This window comes from Sus scrofa, chromosome 1, assembly GCF_054392235.1.
Source record: "Sus scrofa isolate SSC_HxYL_T2T_F1_AM1 chromosome 1, Sscrofa_HxYL_maternal_Yorkshire_Landrace_v2.0, whole genome shotgun sequence".
Classification (NCBI taxonomy): Eukaryota; Metazoa; Chordata; class Mammalia; order Artiodactyla; family Suidae; genus Sus; species Sus scrofa.
The window spans coordinates 180,896,450-180,911,070 of NC_139383.1; the positions used below are offsets into that span (position 1 = coordinate 180,896,450).

Here is a 14,621-nt window from a genome sequence, read left to right on the forward strand (position 1 = left end):
ATTGCTAGGAAGTAGCAGATTTATCCCCAAAGTCAAAGTATTTATGCTGCACCCTGCTTCCCAGGGTAGAAATATGGAACAGGGCAAGAGCACTGCGGAAAGTCAGAAAACCCAGGTTCTAAGCATAGGAAAATCACTGAGTGTTGCATTCTAGGGCAGACATATCGACTGAAGTGTCTGTTGGGTCATAATTCCCTTTCAGGGCTGCTGTTGTCTCTGATTAGTAGACTGTGCATACAATTGACATTTACTGAGGATTACTCTGAGTAAGCTTGTCCACAGTAAATATTAGCCAGGGGCCTCTAATTTCTTTCAGAGATAGCGCTATTACTTTCTAATATAATGGGAATGAAAAGAAAGCACTGACTCTCAATTCTCAAAAGATTTATGTAATTTGTGAGTCATAGACTGTGAGTAATCAGATGTTCAGAAACACTTAAAGAAGCTCCAGGGATAATGCCAGCTTCTATATAGTGGTACTTAATGCACTTCCCCCGCAGAGCAAGCTGAGCAGTCAATGTCTTTCTTATCTGAGTAATTTAGGCCAAAATCGTGGTTTTTAAGAATATCCCTGAATTTCATGGATAATTACACCAACCCCCATTTCACCAGAGACTTACAGAATTACGCTATAGTCATAGATAAATTAGAACTTAAACTTTTAGGAGAATGATTCCATCCATATAAATGAGTACTATATAGTAAAGATGAAATTTCCTTTGGGTCATGCTTCACCTTTTTGTTTTCCCTTTTAAAAATGAATTGTCATAGTCTCACAGCAAGGAAGGTATTAACAAAATCACCAGTGCCATCAAATCTTATTCTTGAGACCCTACAATCAGGCTATTTTGTGGGCCTCAGTTTCATTTATCATTTCCCACAAAGACAAGTAGCAGATTTTGTCATATAATCTCTCTCTTCTGCATAAGAATAGAAAGACTCTTTAACAAGAAAATCTTGGTGCTGTAGAATTGTCTTTAAAATAAGTTTCTTTGACTTCTATTTTTGCTCTGTCAGATTAGAATCTTTTATTTCTTAGCCAAAAACTTTTTAAGGTTTTCATGGACAGGGCAAACTTGGTTTCTTAAGCACTAGCAAAAGAGTTACCACGCAAAGTTTTCTAGAGAATATATACCTGTGCAACAGGACACCTAAAGATTCAACTATTTTGTTTACCTGTCACCCCACTAGAAATTCTGTTTTCTTTATTGTGTGGTTAAAGTATGGTATCTCTAAGCATTTCTTTCATTATGTGATTAAAGAAATGGTAGCTCATTAAACTCTCCCTAGTTATTAACATCCATTGGAAATTAAGTTAGGTGAATTTCAATCATGCTGGTACTATGCTAAAGGAATTCCCATTCTGGAAACAAGGAGAGGAGCGGTCTATTATCTTGCAAGAACTGTGGTCAGTGTTTTAAATATTTTATCATCTCTAAATTTTACAGCAGTTTTAAATGTCAAGACTTGGCAAGTATGAAATTTCCGCATGTACACAGGGTGCCAGGATTCATACCTGACTTCGAAGCCCATGCTTATTCTACTGTGCTTCTAAGAGGTTCAGTATTACCAGGTTGAGTCCATGGCTGAGAAGGTATGAATGATGAGCTGCCTGAGGATGTGAGGGCTGAGAAGTGGAGAGTGGAGAAGGAGAACCAAGAGAAGGATGAGAAATGGACTGCAGTGGGGAGATGAGAATGCCAAGAGGGTTTTGTTCCCCTTGTACCATAACTTTGCCCAGGACAAGTGATGCGTATAAGAATATTTTTAATAGCAACTTTAACTTTTTTCTTTTGTTTGTTTTGCCTTTTCTAGGGCCATTGCTGAGGCATATGGAGGTTCCCAGGCTAGGGATTGAATTGGAGCTGTCACTGCTGGCCTACACTAGAGTCACTAGCAATGCCAGATCCGAGCTATGTCTGCGACCTACACCACAGCTCATGGCAATGCCAGATCCTTAACCCACTGAGCAAGGCCAGGGATCGAACCCGCAACCTCATGGTTCCTAGTTGGATTCGTTAACCACTGAGCCACGACGGGAACGTCAATGGCAACTTTAACTTTTATAATATGTACATTTGATGAGGGTTCTTACATATGATTACAAGTTTCTCTCTCTCTCTCTCTCTTTTTTTTTTTTTTTTTTTTTTTTTTGTCTTTTTGCCATCTCTTGGCTGCTTCCGTGGCATGTGGAGGTTCCCAGGCTAGGGGTTGAATCGGAGCTGTAGCCACCAGCCTACGCCAGAGCCACAGCCATGCGGGATCCGAGCTGCGTCTGCAACCTACACCACAGCTCATGGCAACGCCAGATCTTTAACCTACTGAGCAAGGCCAGGGATCAAACCCTCAACCTCATGGTTCCTAGTCGGATTTGTTAACCACTGAGCCACGATGGGAACTCCTGAGGAGATATTCTTATAGAACACTTATCATCATTAAAAAGATATCTTGAGACAAAATAACTCAACATGGTAAACAGTTTTAAATATTCCACAAAATTTCCTTCTTGACTCTCCCCTTTCCTTTCACTGGTGATGCCCAGTCCTGCTTTCCAAGGAAGTTTACCATCACTGTAGAGCATCTACATGAAGAAAGTACTATCAACCTTGACCCCTTGGCTTGCCCACTACCTGACTCGCCTCCATTTGGATAAGTCTCTGTGGTCTTGGCCTTCCTCTTTCCCAACTTTCCATCAAAATTTGCCAGTCAGATGTTCTATTTCCTTAGCCACCTAAAGAAATCCTTACTAATACTGTTTTGTTAATAGTCCAGTGTTTATTCTGTGTAAATAACATAGCTGTACTTGGCCGGGGGCCTTCTGGATAAAATGTTCTTAAGTTCAGTGGAAATAACCTATGACATATTGGAGTTATAACATTTTTAAAGCTAAAAGAAAAGTTACTAAAGTATCTGATAAAATTCCGTTATTTTTCTTTTCTTAATTAATTTTTTGCTTTTTAGGGCTACACATGGGGCCTATGGAAGTTCCCAGGCTTGGGGTTGAATCAGAACTGCAGCTCCCAGCGTACACCACAGCCACAGCAACACATGATCCGAGCGCTATCTACACCACAACTCACTGCAAGGCCAGATCCTTAACCCACTGAGCAAGGTCAGGGATCGAACCCACATCCTCATGGATACTAGTCAGGTTCGTAACTCACCGAGCCACAACAGATACTCCCTCATTATTTTTCAAATGGCAAAATGAGGCCCAGAGAAATACCTAGAATTTAGTTCTTTTTTTTTTTTTAATTTTATTTTCCCACTGTACAGCAAGGGGATCAAGTTATCCTTACATGTATACATTTTTTCCCCCACCCTTTGTTCTGTTGCAACATGAGTATCTAGACATAGTTCCCAATGCTACTCAGCAGGATCTCCTTGTAATAGAATTTAGGTCTTAAATCACATTTTCAAGATAGTGAGATGGGAATTATTGCTTCAGAAATAGAGAAAAAGATGTACCGAAAGAAATGGTTTGATTGAAGCTACACAGATCAAAAGCCCATCTGGAATGGATTTCCTGTCACCTCTTTTTTGGTCTGATTTTAAAAGTAGTGTTTGTGATATCCACAAGATCCTTCTACGTGAAGATAATAAGTTTTTATCTGTAAACTTCCTTAATTTTGCTTGTACAACTTGTCTCTGTATTTTCAACCTGCTAACTTTAAATTTCATGGGTGTCTCTATCCTGGAGGTAGCAGTGACTGGGCTGGAGTGTGAGTAGAGTTAGGGGGAACTCACCTTCAGGTTTTTGTTGCTTTTAGAAGTCTCGCCTCTTTTTAAGGCAATATACTGTCAATAATGTGGTGACTGATATGACAAGAAAATGAAGGACCAACTACTATCAGTGTCACATTAGTCACTTTTGCAAATAAAAAAATCTCCAATTAGGAGCTTGATAGGCTATTATTTGATAGTTTTATTTTGAAAAAATAAATACTAAATACTATAAACCAATCATTTCTAAATTGGCTATAGTACTAAAATATACTTCTAAGAACACTTTTCATTTGCTAACAGAATGAGATTATTAAGTGTGCCTACTATCTTTGCTTTTTCTATACTGAATAAGAATGTTGAGATCTAAAAAAAACTTGATAATCAATTAATTCATAACTGAAAAGTAAAGGCATCTGTCTGAATAGTAATATGGTAGAGTTTAGATTGGGAATTCACCCCTTATTCTTTTCTTTTCTTTTTTGCTTTTTAGGGTCACACCTGCGGCATACGGGGTTTCCCAGGCTATGGGGTCGAATCAGAGCTATAGCCGCCGGCCTATGCCATGGCCACAGCAATGCCAGATCTGAGCTGTGTCTGCAACCTACCACAGCTCATGGCAGCGCCAGATCGTTAACCCATTGAGCGAGGTCAGGGATGGAACCCACAACTTCATGGTTCCTAGTCGGATTCATTTCCACTGAGCCACGACAGGAACTCCCAGCCCTTATTCTTAAGCAAAAGTACAGATTCTTATTATCATGAAAGCAGATTAGTAAGTTCAAATGACTTTAGTTGATTAACTTTCTTTTCTTCTCATTTAGTCCCTAGTGATAATTTTTACCACTTGCTATAGGGTAAGATTTTATCTTTTGGCCTAGTGTGATGTTTGATACTTACTTTCTTACAGAATTCCAGGCTAGAGATATTACTTTATGACATGTGATACAAAAGCTGTAGCTCTGTGATATGAATTTCTTACATTTGTGGGTCTCAAAGATTTACTATTTCACGATGTTTATTTTTATAAGATAAAAAGAGCATATATGAAACATTTACTCTTTTCCAGGCACTATGCCCAGACTCTGTATGTATGGTCTATTTAAGTTTCACACAAACCAACGAGGTGTATACAATTATTACTCCTATTTTAAAAACAAGGAAACTGAGATTTGGAGGGGTTAGGTAACTGTGGCCCATAGTTATCAAGGAGGAGCTGAAACACAAGTCCAAGTCTGCCTGATCTCAAAGCCTGTGTTCTCATCTGTTTTGCTAAACTGGTTGATGAAAAAGAAAAATGATGAAGAAAGTAGATGAGGACTAATATATAAAAGCTGGGCAGAGCGGACGTCTGAAGTAGCATCTAATTCTTCCTCTTAGGAACAGTCCCAGCTCAAAACAGTGCTCTTTGCTCTGTTGTAGACTATTCATACTTGATGAAGAGGGGATAGATTTGTGGCTGGTGAGAAGTAAAATGGATGATTTTCTCTCACCACTGAAATCCAGTCCTTGACAAGTTTTGTTGATTCTTTCTTCTTCTAAACTTTTCTGAAAATCCTTCTTTTTCTTTCATCCTTACTCCCACTGATTTGGTTTAAAAGTCCCTCTTCAGGTCTCATCTAGTATATTTTTACTAGTCTTCTAATCTCTCTGCCTGCTCACCCTTCCTATCCATTCTGCAATATTCCTTCAGTGTAAAAGAGTTAGACTAGACACAGCTTGTCACCAAAGAGCTTATGGACTTGTATGAGAGACAGCATATTAAAAAGTAGTTACAAAACATTCTGGCAAATCCTTGATCTCTTAGGTTCTATGAGAGCATAGAGGCCAGAATTTCATGAAGAGAACCAAGGTAAAAGGTGACATTTAGTGAAAGTGCTACTTACTAATATTGGAAAGAAACATAAAATATTTTATTGATAACTTTACTACTCCTAATGTTATTGCGCTATTCATTTGTGTCAAGCATTGTGTTAAGTTCTTTCCCTACACTATCTCATTTAACTCTCATAACCACATTCTGTAGTAGGCATTATTATCATCCCCACTTTACAGATGAGGATAACTAGTATTAGAGAGTTTGAGTAACCTGCCCAAGGGTTACTAGTAGCCAGTAAGGGAGGAGCTAGAAACATAGCTAAAGCAATCTGAATTAATTTCTCATTTCATTTATGGGAAAGAGGGATTGCGTTTGTATATGCATTGCATTTGAGGAATAGAGTTGTTCCAAAGGCAGTGGGTAATCAGATCTCAGATTTAGGAGATATGGAATTAGGAGTCATCAGTCTATACAAGTTATTTGAAGTTAAGAACATTCATGCAAGTGCCCTAGGAGAGTGTGAGTTAGAAAGAGAAGGTCCAAGGAGAGAACCTTGGAGGCTACCACCATTTGAGAGGAAAGTAGATGTGGAAGAGCCATTAAAATATGTCAAGGGACTATCAGACAGGATTGTTATTTGAATGTAACAATGTGCTGTACTTGGCTGATTTGGCACATAGGAGTTAAAAGAGATCATTGATATGAAGATCCTACTTTAGGTCTCTTTGCCCCAAGAAGCTTATTTCTCCATTTGTCTATAGAAAAGAATGTATAACTGAGTCCCTTTGTTGTACAGCAGAAATTGGCACACTGTAAATCAACCATACCTTTTTTTTTTTTTTTTTTTTTTTTTTTTTTGGCTTTTTAGGACTGCACTTGCAGCATATGGAAATTCCTAGGCTAGGGGTCCAATCAGAGCCACAGATCGAACCTGCCACCTCATGGTTCCTAGTCAGATTCATTTCCACTGCGCCACAGCAGGAACTCTGAGTTACACTTAATAAGATGACAAACTAAGTCTTATTTGTGAAGCAAGGAGTGATTTTAATTCCAATGCAGCAAAATCCTTTTGGTGTATTTTGCTTCTTTGAGAGTTTGGTAATTTTGTGAAATGAAGAAACGCCCCTAGGATTTTCTTAGGTGGAATCCTAGGACAAACAGAGTGATTGTAAGAGTACCCTGAGAATTGGGGAAATTCAGTTTATCACTGAACATTTTAAGTAGAAAATGAAAGCATCCATTGCATCTCAATAGAACTGAAAATTGGAAAATAAGTACTAAAACCGTTTGCTTCCTGGTGAAGCAAGATTTAGAAAATATTGGAAATCTGCTAAAGCATCATTTTCTTCCATAATCTTCATCTTTAGGGTTCTTGCTATTGATTATGAAATACATTCAAATCTTTTTTTAAATTGAAAAAATCCTTATATATATATTGATCATTACACTAAGAAGGCTGGTAGAATAACTCCGACTTTCCAATCTTCCTAATCTTAATTAAGTTGTTTATATGGGATTTCAAGCCTGATATCAATTAAACATATACCCTGTGATGTGTGAGTTGAGGAGTGAAATAACAGTGATTTTTGTGTCAACTCTGTTTGTGATAAGAAATCAATACATGAGCAGCAAAGCCAGGAGAACCTTGAAATCCTTTTATGATTGATATTACTTTCTTTGGCAGGGTAGACATGTGCTGCTCCATCCCCGCTTCCAGGAAGGTCTTAGTGCTCAGCGGTGGGGAATGAAGTCAGCAGACAGCCTGAAGCCATCACCTTCTTTAGGGTTGGCCTTAGCTGACCTTCCAGGAGGATTTTTAACTCAGCTAGGGTGAGTGACTTGATCTCTAACCTGTGGCATTTTTGTTTGGAGGGTATTTCACAACCAAAATGAACACGGCAGTAGAGAAAATAGAGATCAGAACCAAGGATTCATTGGAATGAATGTTTGCCTCTGACTCTTTGATTACAGTAAGCAACGTGGCCTAGCTGGAGAATGCTGTATTTTTACAATTGACAGACCAAGCAGCCTGCAGCAATCAGCAAAGGGTGGCTTGTTTTGAGCAAAAACATCCATCAGACTGTGATGAGAAAAGCAGAGCTGCAATCAGTGGCAGGTTCTTTGAGGAGCTGCTTATGAAAAATGAATTTTACATGTATCAAGTGGAGAAGAAACTGCTGCTCTCTTGTTTAGCCCCATTTACATGCATGAACAGCAATACTGGAAACATTGTGAACATGAAAGAGAGTGATACAGCAGTTCTATCATGAGTGGGACTTTTCTGACCTTATTATAACATAGTATAACCAGTCTATAGCTGGAATGTATTATGTTTTAAAAAGGCAAGATAATAAGCAATTTTGAAGAAAAGATCTAACATTCACTCCAAATGTCTTATGCAGATTTATTATTTTCACTGAAATTATGATGGAAGAGTTCTATTGATGTTACCAATAGAAAGGAGATAAGATTTCCAGTCTTATCTATAGTAGCTTTGTTCAGTCTTGCTAAAAAATTAGAACTACTTAGCTTTGTGAATCCTTCCACTGAATGCTATATCATGAAATGTCTGTGGGTTCAAAGTTTATGATCTGAAGTAAAAGAAAAGTTGTTCAAGTAGGAATCTTTATCTTTCTTCTTTAGATAGCTTCTCCTGCTGTGGTTATGAGATTTTTGATTTTTTTATGTGTTAGAATATTTGGAAGTTTTTCTTAAAGTGGCAGAAAGAAATATTAGATGCAAAATGATCTTTATTTTAAAACATTGACTTGCCCTCTTCTCAAGGCCTACTAACTATGCAAGGAGGCATTTAGAACTGGAACTTGATCTTGGGCCTTTTAGCCTCTTCTGTTTAGTTTTGTGCTGCCTCAGGGAGCTATGATGATATATTACTTTGGGTTTATAGCATCCAGTCTCTATTCAAAAGCAGGAGCTTTCTCTCCTGTCACCCATCTCCCACCTGGTAGTTCCTGGATTGGTTCTTGACTTTTGCATTTGATCAAATTCCTCTATTTAAGACCACATAGATGGATTGTTTTTCTTCATGAGTTTGCTGAAAAGTAAAACAAACAATCCCAATTGCCTGTCTCTGTAAACAAGAGTAAAATTAATGCTTTGATCTAAAAGGATACCATAAGAATACTTCAGGGATATTACACATCCAGACCACTGCTATAAAGCAATATCACAATAAAAAAAGTCACACAGCCATTCCTGCTGTGGCATAGTGGATTGAGAATCAGACTGTAGTGGCTCAGGTCGCTGTGAAGGTATGGGTTTGATTCCTGGCCTAGAGTAGTGGGTTAAAGGATCTGGCATTGCCACAGCTATGGTATAGGTAGAAGCTGTGGCTCAGATTCAGGCCCTGGCCAGGGAACTTCCATATGCTGTGAGTGTGGCCATTAAAAAAAAAAATCACATTTTTTTTTTAACTTTCCAGTGCATATAAAAATTATGTTTATGGAGTTTCCATTGTGGTGCAGTGGAAACAAATCTGACTAGTATCCATGAGGATGTGGATTTGATTCCTGGCCTCACTCAGTGGGTCAGGAATCTGGCGTTGCCTTGAGCTGTGGGGTAGGTTGCAAATGTAGCTCAGATCTTGAGTTGCTATGGCTGTGGTATAGGCTGGCAGCTGCAGTTCCAATTCGACTCCTAGTCTGGGAACTTCCATATGCTGTAGGTGCAGCCCTAAAAAGGCTATACTATTTTGTAGTCTATTGTGAAATAGCATTATGTCTGAAAAATGTATATACCTTAATTTAAAAATATTGTTAAAAAATGCCAGCCATCACCTGATCCTTCAGAAAGTCATAATCTTTTTCCTGGTGGAAGTCTTGCCTCAGTGGTGGTAGCTGCTGACTGGTGAGTGTGTTGGGGTGGCTGTGGCAACTTTTTAAAACAATGACAGTTGCCACATTGACTGACTCTTCCTTCATTTGGATGCTTAGAGGCCATTATGCAGTTATTAATTGGCCTAATTTCAGTATTGTTGTGAATTGAGGAACAAGGAAGCCCAAGGAGAGGAAGAGAGATGGGGAATGGCCAGTCAGTGGAATAGTCAGAACACACAACATTTATCAACTGTTTGCCATCTTCTATGGACACAGTTCGTGGTGCACCAAAACAATTGAAAAAGTAACATCAAAGATCACTGACGGGAGTTCCCGTCGTGGTGCAGTGGTTAACGAATCCGACTAGGAACCATGAGGTTGTGGGTTCGGTCCCTGCCCTTGCTCAGTGGGTTAACGATCCGGCGTTGCCGTGAGCTGTGGTGTAGGTTGCAGACACCACTCGGATCCCGCGTTGCTGTGGCTCTGGCGTAGGCCAGCAGCTACAGCTCCGATTCGACCCCTAGCCTGGGAACCTCCATATGCCGTGGGAGCGGCCCAAGAAATGGCAAAAAGACAAAAAAAAAAAAAAAAAAAAAAAAGATCACTGACTACAGATCACTATGACAAATGTAACAATAACGGAATCATTTGAAATAGTATGAAAATTGCCAGATATGACACAGAGACACGTAGTGAGTAGATGCTGTTGGAAAAATGGCACTGATAGACTTGCTTGATGCAAGGTTGCCACAAACCATCAATTTGTGAAAAATGAAATACAAATAAAATGTAATACAATAAATGACACACAATAAACGAGGTATACCTGTAATTACAAAAAGAATACCATCAAGCAAAGATAAGGTCCTAGTTGTTTCAGGCATAACAGAGTATCAATTTCTCCTTTTCTGCCATGTACAGTTGTTGAGGGTCTGACATGTGACCTCTGGAGCTCAGGCAAAAAATCTATGCAGAGGTTGCTGCTGTTCCAAAGGCAAGATTACTTTCCTGTCCTTGATTATTCTCCCTAGGTTTTGTTTAAAACATACAATATAGAATTAGAAAGATGCTGTGCAAAATGTCCTTGGCTACTCACTCATTGGCTAATGTAAGCATTTTATTTAGCTGCTCATCCAGTTTGCAGCAACCTAGGAAGGAGTGCTGTGGTCAGCTCTTGACTAAATTGTAAGCAGTTTTCAGAGAAATTTTCAGAGGAAGTCTGGGGATAGTTGCTGATATATCATCCAAAGAGCAGGAATATAAAAAAAATTCTGCTTTTTATTTATTATTCTTTTTGTATTGAATTAGCTCCCCAGTATCCCCTTAGGCTGAGCAATGGCACTTGTTGCCCTGGTTACAAAAACCAACTTGATAGATCAGGGGGCAAGGTAGACATGCTGACCTGAACCATTAAAGTGATAAATGCCAGAATCTGTAATGTGTGAATGGATCTTTGCGCTAAGTATTAAAAATATTCTTGTCACAAGGAGATAGCTGTAACCTGAGTGTTTTCTTCAGAGCTTCTTGAGCCTCCTTGAATGGCAGGTTGAAGAGCATCTCCCATCAGTGATAGGGCCCCTGTATCCTTTTACTCTCTCGAGATGATAGTAGCAAACCTATAGGACTTCTGGTGTCTTCTTTCATCTTTCAGTTCTCTAGGTGGCATATTATATGATAGTATGAGGAAAAATATGTCTGCAATTCAAGTAGAAAGAATTCTAGAAGACTCACTTCATAGTCTTTATTCTCTGATGTATATTGAATGACAATAGCAGTGAAACTGCAAACTGTTCATTTGGATAGAGCAGTCGTTGTGCACTTGGATATGACTATTCTTATCAAATCTCTTGTTATTTGCATTTATATGGTACCTTTCTTCTAAAGCTCTTAAAGCAATTTCAGCTTCACAATACTTGTATGAATTGGATAAGAAGAAACATACTTCATTTCGAAGTAGAGATAAAGCACAGAAATTGTCCATGGCTCTCTTCAACACAACAGAACAGAACACAGCCAGTGCTCAGTCCTCCCCCCTCCCCGCCCCATATTTCCCCAGTGTCAAAGAGAAGGTTATTAAAGAAGGGGTCCGGATACCCTGGGAGAAAGGTCCCCTGATAGGCTTCAGATCTTCTGTGAATTCCCTGAGAAAATGTACAAAATGGAATCTTCCTGTGTATTTTCCTGGGCTGAGGGTTTGCAGAACTTAATTTTCACAAGGCTGAAGGACCATGATCTGGTGCAGTGCTCCACAAACCTCTAGTACATCTGAATTAATTGAAATGTTTGTCAAAAATTCCTGGCCATGTATCTAGAAGTTCCAATTTAATAAGTTTGAAATGGGGCATTGGGACCTGAATTTTAATACTGTATGGTTCTGACTCTGATGAACCAAGAGACATACTTAGAGGACCAGCCCCTTGAGGAAAGCTAAAGAAATAAATGACTGATTAGAATCTTTGGAAATTATTGTTTTAGATTGTGGAGGAGATTAGAGTACAGGGCCAGGGAGAGGGTGCAGAGACTATAATAGTGGCATAGAATGCTAACAGCTTTGTCACGTGTCTTAAAACCCGAATCATATTTTAAGAGAAGTTAGGATATAGTTCTTTTTTTTTTAATTCATTTTTTTATTACTCAAGTGAATTTATCACATCTGTAGTTGTATAATGATCATAACAATCTGATTTCACAGGATTTCCATCCCACAGCCCAAGCACGTCCCCCCACCCCCCAAACTGTCTCCTCCGGAGACCCTAAGTTTTTCAATGTCTGTGAGTCAGCATCTGTTCTGCAAAGAAGTCCAGTCTGTCCTTTTTTCAGATTCCACATGTCAGTGAAAGCATTTCATGTTGGTGTCTCATTGTATGGCTGACTTCACTTAGCATGATAGTTTCTAGGTCCATCCATGTTGCTAAAAATGCTGGTATTTCCTTCCTTTTAATGACTGAGTAATATTCCATTGTGTATATGTACCACATCTTCTTGATCCACTCCTCTGTCGATGGGCATTTAGGTTGTTTCCATGTTTTGGCTATTGAAGAGAGTGCTGCAATGCACACTGGAGTACATGTGTCTTTGTGAGTCGTGGTTTTCTCTGGATAGATGCCCAGGAGTGGGATTGCTGGAACAAATGGTAGTTCTCTGTTTAGTTTTTTGAGGACTCTCCATCCTGTCTTCCAGAGTGGTTGCACCAATATACAATCCCACCAACAGTGTAATAGTATTCCTTTTTCTCCATGCCCTCTCCAGCACTTATTGTTTGTAGACTTTTGGATGATGGCCATTCCGGCCAGTGTAAGGTGGTATCTCAGAGTGGTTCTGATTTGCATTTCTCCAATAATGAGTGACATTGAACATCCTTTCATGTGCTTCTCCGCCAATTGTATGTCTTCTTTGGAGAACTGTCTGTTTAGATCTTCTGCCCATTCTTTGATGGGGTTGTTTGTTTTTTTGGTATGGAGCTGCAGAAGGTGTTTATAAATTTTGGAGATGAATCCCTTGTCAGTTGATTCACTTGCAAAGATTTTCTCCCATTCTGTGGGCTGTCTTTTTGTGTTGTTTAGGGTTTCCTTTGCTGTGCAGAAACTTTGAAGTTTGATTAGGTCCCATTTGTTTATTTTTCTTTTTATTGTCAGTACTCTAAGAGGTGAGTCTGAGAAGATGTTGCTGTCGTTTATGTCAGAGAGTGTTTGGCCTATGTTCTCCTCTAAGAGTTTGATAGTGTCTGGTCTTATATCTAGGTCTTTATTAATCCATTTGGAGTTTATTTTTGTGTATGGTGTTAGGGAGTGTTCTAATTTCATTCTTTTGCGTGTGGCTGTCCAGTTTTCCCAGCACCACTTATTGAACAAGCTGTCCTTTCTCTGTTGTATATCCTTGCCTCCTTTGTCATAGATTAGTTGGCTGTAGGTGCATGGGTTGAATTCTGGGCTTTCTATCCTGTTCCACTGATCTATATGTCTGTCCATGTGCCTGTATCATATGGTTTTGATGATTGTTTCCTTGTAGTATAGTCTGAAGTGTGGGAGCCTGATTCCTCCAGCTCCATTTTTCTTTTTCAGGATGTCTTTGGCTATTCTTGGTCTTTTGTGCTTCCAAACAAACTTTAAAATATTTTGTTCGAGTTCTGTGAAAAATGTCCTTGGTAATTTGATAGAGATTGCATTGAATCTGTATAGGATATAGTTCTTATAGAGTGAATGATTTAAAATGGAAAAAATTTATAGTGGAGAAATAACAATTAAAAAAAAGATATAAGATTAAAAAAAATGGAAAACAAAACACTTGAAACAAGAATGATTTAAAAGATGCAGGGTAATGGTGTTTGTAAACACAACAATATTTTTAGATTTTTCTTACTTATTTTATATTGCCCTTAAGTCAGAAAAATAGGAGCTGCTGGTGGAAAACAAATGCTCTGTGAAGTCATTAAATATGAGGTAACTGGAATCTGAAATCTTGTCATTAATTAGAATTTCAGAAATAACATAAGGTAAAGAAGACCATTAATTGCATTGCTAGAAGAAATGAGTTAGCTGAAAAAATTCTCTTCTAAAGTATGAAGTATTTTGTGATTTCCTGTCTTCATAAGCCCAGGAAAGTAGAGCAAAAGTAGAGTGATTTTATTCTGTTGAAGGGAGCACTTCTATTTCCTTCCCACTGAGAATGTGTATTTGACAAGAAGTTCTATGAAACTATCATTCTAAATATAGTCCAACCTGAACTGGGGGACCATCCAGATTCAGTGTAAACTGATGGGTTGACCAGCTGGAAGAATACAATTTATTCCACCCCCAACCAGATCTTCACACTTTCCTCCAGGAACATGTCAAGGCCCAGCAAAGTCCTCTTGTTACTCTGTCACCATCCATCCTACCAAATATACTTTGATGTGTGTGGCACCACACTTAAGGAAAATTGCTTCATGAACTTTTATTTAAAGTTATATTAATGTTAGCTCTGTGCCTTCTTTGCTTGTTACTTTGTCATTTTATTGGGTTAAAGAATATGATGTGGTGGTGAGTCAGTTGCTCTGAAACCTCACTGCAATCTGTGAAGCACTATATTCGTAAAGTACCTTTTGGGAAGTACATAGTGTCTTTTTGAAAAGATTCTTTTTAAATTTAACAGAGCGTTTTTCGGTAAATGTATTGACACACACTTGGAGCACAGAATGCTGGAGCCTGGCAAGATCTTTTGAGAATACATGTGCATGGCTGATGAAATGCCATGATTTGTTTGGAAAA

The 14,621-nt window shown here is 38.7% G+C and overlaps 1 long non-coding RNA gene across 10 annotated transcripts in view; it reads left to right on the forward strand.

Annotated features, from left to right (window-relative positions):
- Positions 1-14,621, forward strand: part of LOC102162695 (uncharacterized) — a 704,814-nt gene that overhangs the window by 169,781 nt on the left and 520,412 nt on the right. For 7 of the 10 annotated variants that reach the window (XR_014817879.1, XR_014817874.1, XR_014817887.1 and 4 more), the window contains one exon: positions 7,227-7,372. The exons of the other annotated variants lie outside the window; for them this stretch is intronic. This is a non-coding gene — a long non-coding RNA (uncharacterized LOC102162695). The remainder of the gene's footprint in view (positions 1-7,226; positions 7,373-14,621) is intronic. 10 annotated transcript variants of the gene reach the window in all.